This window comes from Haemaphysalis longicornis, unplaced genomic scaffold, assembly GCF_048455015.1.
Source record: "Haemaphysalis longicornis isolate Haplotype H1 unplaced genomic scaffold, Haemaphysalis longicornis Haplotype H1 scaffold_2, whole genome shotgun sequence".
In the NCBI taxonomy this organism is placed as follows: domain Eukaryota; kingdom Metazoa; phylum Arthropoda; class Arachnida; order Ixodida; family Ixodidae; genus Haemaphysalis; species Haemaphysalis longicornis.
Window position 1 is genome coordinate 182,922,102 of NW_027526295.1, and position 6,000 is coordinate 182,928,101.

At 49.5% G+C, this 6,000-nt stretch overlaps 1 long non-coding RNA gene across 1 annotated transcript in view; it reads left to right on the forward strand.

Moving 5' to 3' along the window:
- LOC144167549 (uncharacterized) overlaps positions 1–5,059 on the forward strand; it is a 28,586-nt gene extending 23,527 nt beyond the window's left edge. Inside the window, exon 2 of the long non-coding RNA XR_013322030.1 lies at positions 3,468–5,059. This is a non-coding gene — a long non-coding RNA (uncharacterized LOC144167549). The remainder of the gene's footprint in view (positions 1–3,467) is intronic.
- Positions 5,060–6,000: the final 941 nt, after the last annotated feature.

Here is a 6,000-nt window from a genome sequence, read left to right on the forward strand (position 1 = left end):
GGCGGACTCCAAGGAGGACCCCGGCGATGCATACGGGGAAAACCTCCGTGAAGAGGCAGGCGTTCTTGTGGAAATGATTGCACAAATAGCAAAATACCACAGTAAAAGAGAGCCGAAATACAAGGCAGCTGATACGCCGGCTTCTTCTTCTTCTTCTTCTCGCACCCGCAAAGTCAGGAAAGTCAGGATATTTTCTTCGGGCTATACGGCATATATTCCCAGGCTGTTTACAAATTGGCTTTCGTTATGGCTGCGTGCAAGTGTGTTATTCAGATCCACAGTGTGTTATTCAGATGTAAATACATTGAGAAGGTTTGTCCTAAGCCATTGCGATAGCGCCCAAGACAACTTTGTCCAGAGTACTCGAAGGCGGCTTTTGCGGTCCGAATTTCTATCCTAACCATCGTTATCATAACGAACTTATTCTCAACCCGAACAATTATGACATGATTACGGTGTTGAAGGCTTGATATCCTCGCTAACGAACGCAAAAAATAGTATACGTGCATGTATTACAAGAAATATCAACCGATGAATATTTCCAAGCAGCTCTTTATTGCTTTCGAACCCTTCCAGGCGTAAAGAACAAATACTGTTCTACTTGGGATGGCGTTCTATGAATTGGAAAATTACATTAAATCTTTGGTCCTGGACTGAGCTAGGACCCGGCCAGCTAATCAGCTCTATTTTACTGTAAATGAAATTTTCTCCTCCTCCTCGCCCTCCTCCTCCTCCTATTGAGTGCAGTTTTCCTACAACGCATATCTAATGGCGAATTCCATTGGGAGAACAGGAGCAAGTGGAGCGAGCAGACAGAGCAGCGCACGGGAGTAACGGGGACGTGTGCTTTCGTTCCGCGAATGAAACATTCGCGCTGCTCCGGGAGCGTGAAAAGAGGGGGAGGGCGTGATGTCAAGAGTCATGTGACCAAACTTTTCCCGCTCTCGCTTCCCGGAGCATTTCGCGCGCTCGTGTTGTCCGCACGCTGTTCCTCGCCAGTTTTGCCAGATACGTGCCGGTGGTTTTGTGGCTGTCTTCCGCAAGGCGACGAATGAAGAAGCCGAGCGGATGTTCATGTCCATGATAGGGTCACCATCGTATCTCCCGAAAATTAGCTGCGAACGATAACAGCATCCGTCGTCTTTTCCAGATACGACTCTACCTTCGGTCGCTGCTCCGGCGGGTGGAACAGGTACTCGAACATAAACTCATGCAATGCCAAATCGTCGTCATCGTCGCTGCTGCTGCTGCTGTCCGATGATGAGTTTGCGCTTCAATCTGTGGTGCTTCCATCATCTAAAAGTAGCAGCATCGTCCAGACGGCCGCGCTTAGCTGCTGCCGTACGCACTGGGCGACTATCGCGGCTGCTGGATTCCGCCATTTTTCCTCCGCCACCCGGGGATAAAACCAGAAATGACGTAAAAGAGGTCATGTGACTTCCTCGGCGTTCCCTGTTACTCCGCCGCTGGCGACGGAGCACCGAGAACTGCTCTGTGCTGCTCTCGGCTCCAAAAAAGTGCTCCTCCTCGACCAATGAAACGCAACGCCCCCGCTCCTGCCCGACCACTGGAAGACGCCAGAACTCGCGAGAGCACATTGGGTGCAGTTAGAAGTGCTCCTGTTCGCCCAATGGAAAGCGCTATAAATATTAAGAAGATATGGCTGTGGGAAATATACCGAACTATCCCTCCAGGTCTGAACAAACATAGTGTTACTGTATCTTTACTGTAGACGGGACTCGTTTTGCTCAATCCTCCATACTGGTTGGAAGCCTGGTAGAAAACCAACACGCGCCTATACACACAGTGGGTTATTTGGAACTAAACCTACAGTTTTTTGCAGCCCATAGTGAATGTAGGCATACTTTCATGCCATGACAGCGTAAGTGATGTGATACAATACCTTCCAGCGTTCGGAAAGGTTGCGAAAACTGTTTTACCTTACCGGGAATCGTAATGCCTTCTGCCAAAGCCTACAGCCTCGAAGGCCTGGAATTTGTTTTGGTCTTGTATCTTCGCTGTTGTCGGTTACTAGCAGCTGACTGTTCCCTTTGTTTGAAAAGTGCTTAAAGGAGCCATGAAGCAAAATACAAGTTGGGTTTATTAGAAAGACAGCATAGTCCCGATAACAATGATACCAATATCATCGCAATCTTCGAACAAATAACGGAGATATTAAAGAAAACGTGTGAAGCAATCGCGACCCCCTAGCCAATTTCTCGCAACTTTTCTATGGCGTCACGGAACCATGTTTGTGCGATTGGCCGCCGCCTAACTAACCTGTAACGACTACACGTGACGGGACGTCTGTAATGGGGCCTCTAGTTCCATTTAACCGCATCACTTGAATGCTAACGTGCAGTTAACGCACTGAAAATTATGTTTTATTGCTGGTCCGTATGACGTCATTCTTTCTCATAACACGTCACTGTGGCGCAAAATTTGAAAGTTTTTAAATACTTCTTGCTATTTTTTTTGGTTAAAAAAACATCTTTTAGGGCTGTAATGGAGCTGAGTGAGATACTGAATCCTAGTTCTTTCAAATTACACGAAGTTGTATTTTGTCTTCATGGTCCTTTAATACAGAAGCTGACGCCTAGCTCCGACTCTTCGCGCTCCGCACAGGACCGGCTTCGCAAGGAATGGGGCTACGCCCGCAATGTTTCTTCCGTAGCGGTATCCAAAACTATACTTTAAATCATGAATTCAGCTAGTGTATGTGCTTTTCAGTCTACAGTTATGATTAAAAGTTACGCATACGCAAAATCGGCTGTGGGCAAGCATCAGACGTCAACCTAGCGCAAAGAAACAGCAGGGAGAGCGAGCCCGAGTGAAGCAGACGGCAAATGCGAGAATCCCTAAGCCGACATCCCTAAGCCGCCGCCCGTGGTCGCACTCACCGCCAACACATCTATGATTTCACGGGGAGTAAAGTTCGTCTCATTGGCGAGCGCCAAAAAAAGCTACCTCGAATAAACAAGATAGTGCGATTGGAGTGATGCGTGTGGTTCCATTTGGTAGTGTCGCTGAAATATTAGCCTGAAGATGACACGCTGATTACTACGTTTTTGTACCTCATGAGGGGTGCCCCTGCTGACCTTGTATGGAGGTAAATTCGATAAGCGGTCTTTTTCCGTCGAAAACAACGTTTTACGGCACCGGAATGTAGTGAGCAAGTTATCAAAGGCTAACTCTTTCGACCAAAACATAGATGTACATTGTCTGCACAGTTCCTTTAACAGCAAGGGTTAATTCACTGATTGATTGATTGATTGATTGATTGATTGATTGATTGATTGATTGATTGATTGATTGATTGATTGATTGATTGATTGATTGATTGATTGATTGATTAACATTTTCTTTATCTTGAGCAGGAGGGTGACGTTGGGGCCTCTGCCTTGTGGGGTGTGTCCCTAGTCCGGGCTTCCTCGGACTAGGCTGACTGTCCGTGCCCTCTCTTCTAGTAGACGCTGGGCCGAGAGGTTGAAGCTGTCAGTTGGTCCACCCAGGATTTCGTAGCAAGCGGTCAACACCAACCCAGTCTATCCACCAGGAGGTTGCTGGCCTCCTGCAGGACGAGACGGCCGACCTCCTGTAGCTCTACACGGACGGTTCCGTGCAACCATCCATGGGTAGAGTTGGAGCCGCGCCTCCACGGCCATGGCGCTTGGCACCAGTCGAGTGTGCTGCCTGCCCTTCCCCGCCACCTCCACCCATGCAGAGCTGGCTGGGCTGCACCTTGCTGCAGACCTGCTCCTGGAGAAGGCCAACCAGATTCAGGGGGCCGTCGTCCTCGCCGACTCCCGGCCCGCTCTCTTGCGACTGCGAGCGGCGGACCAGCCATCGAGCTCCAGCGGCTACGTGGAGCTGTAGCTGCAGCTTCCCCTGGTGGAGTCCCTCGGTTGTGACCTGCGGCTCCACTGGTTGCCACCTCATGCCCGCATCACCGGAAATGAGGTGGCTGACACCCTGGCCAGAGGTGCTGCTCGCCAGGCAGGGGCCCCTGCCTCCGCGACCTGATGCCCTTCGACGCCGCACAACCCATCCTGGTGCGGGAGGTGGTGACGATGCACCCGGACCCCAGAGTCATCAGCGACCAAGCTCCCCAGGTCCTGCCTGGCCGCACCAGCAGGGACGCCCGCTCCATACTCCTCCGCATGCGGGTCGATTGCTGAAATGTGACAGCCCACTTGCACTGGCAAGGCCACTGGTCGCCTCCCACATGTGCGGACTACCCAGAGCACGAGACCCTGGAGCACCTGCTCTGCTCCTGCCGCCGCCACGGTGCCCTGAGAGCAGAGCTTCGGTCCGCACCCCAGCGTCTCGGGCTGCCAGCCACACCCTCATGGGCCTGCTTTTCCTGGCGGGCCCCCGGCGGGAAGCCTCGAGGAGACCGACCTCATCAAACCGCTGTTGCCCAATGCCTGTCAGTCATCCTTACGCCCTCCTTATTTCTTTCTTTCTCTCCCTCTTTTTCTGTCCCAATTTGTCCTCACCTATCCCCTTTAATTCCCCCTCCCCCTCCCCCCGGACTGGATATATGCTGGTGGACTCCCAAATGAGTTCGAAACATCCCCAGTCCACTTATTTTCCCTTTTCTATTTCAATAAATCACTTGCCCCCACTTACCTTCGTATGTAAGGTTGGGAAATATGGTGATAATAGTTTGGAAGGGTTTTACCTATGAATACTTCGTCCTGACGCGCTATTACCCAAGGCACACAGATGGCGCTGGTTGTTTTTCGCAGAACGAAAAAGCGTTTCAAAATTTGGACCAAACAACCGAAAACGCAAAGTTAGTGGACAAAGAATGCTACTCATTAAAATACAGCTACAAACATCGCTTCGTTTAGATAAGTGCTCCTAAATGAGCATGAATTGACTCAATATTCTGTTGCATAAAAGGTTGACTTGCTATTGGCCTCGAGGACATAAAGTGGCACAACGTACGAGCGACGCCACTCATATTGCCGGATTATATTGTCGTCTGCTAGAACACACTTCCAATCTTATGCGAACACGTTTTTTTTTGTCGTTGTTGTTGTGGCCACCGTGTGCTCCCGTACTCGTGGTTTTAATAAAAATTACATGACAAAGGTGGTTTACCGACCTAATAATCTGGGCAAACAAACAACGACTTGCTTGTTCCCGGCGGCACCGCTGCGTCTAGGTAGCTGCTACCATTGTTACCCATACATAGCTTGTACAGCCACCAAATTCAGTGTGAAATATCTGCGGCGTGACTATGTTAGCTGTGTGTATACGAAAACATCACCTACAATACAGACCGGCGACAAAACAGCATAGCGATAAAACAGCGAAACGTCAAAACAGGACGCGACAAAGGGCACAGCGACAAAAGAGCACAGCGACAAAACAGTACGCGACAAAACAGCACGCCGCAAGAGCAGAGCACTGAAATAGTTGGGCGCAGTGACGTAGCTCGGTCATCTGGCACCCGTTTTCCATGGGTTTCCTGCCCCCGGCCCGCTAGTGTAGTAGGAAGGTGAGGCTTTCAAAGGGTTCCCCATTTTTATTTTATGCCATTTCTTTTATTTTCTGTCTCTTAAAATTGGGGGTAAAAAGCCCTGTGTCAGGTGGCGGTGTGCGAGCACCTACTTCACGTTGCCTCCATGAAAAACCGTAGTTTGTGGCCGGTTTGTTTATTTCAGCGATGTAGAAACTTGTAACTGGATGCATAGTTCCTAGAGATCTTTTTTCTCTTCCTCTTTCTTTTCAGAACGAGCATAAATTCATTATCATAAGGAGTATTTCTGCAGATTACTTTTAGAAGTTCTTTGACCGGCACAACCATGCTCACCAATCTCGCTTGCAGCCACGACGTTCAGTGAATTGCGTTCTCAAGGTAGTGCTTTATTCGAAATTTCGCCGCACTCGTCTTCGGATGCACCTAATCTGAAGAAGGTCAAAAAAAAAAAAAAGGCCACGTATCTGCTCTTTTCGTTGCGAATGTCGACAAAAGACGACAGTCTTCCG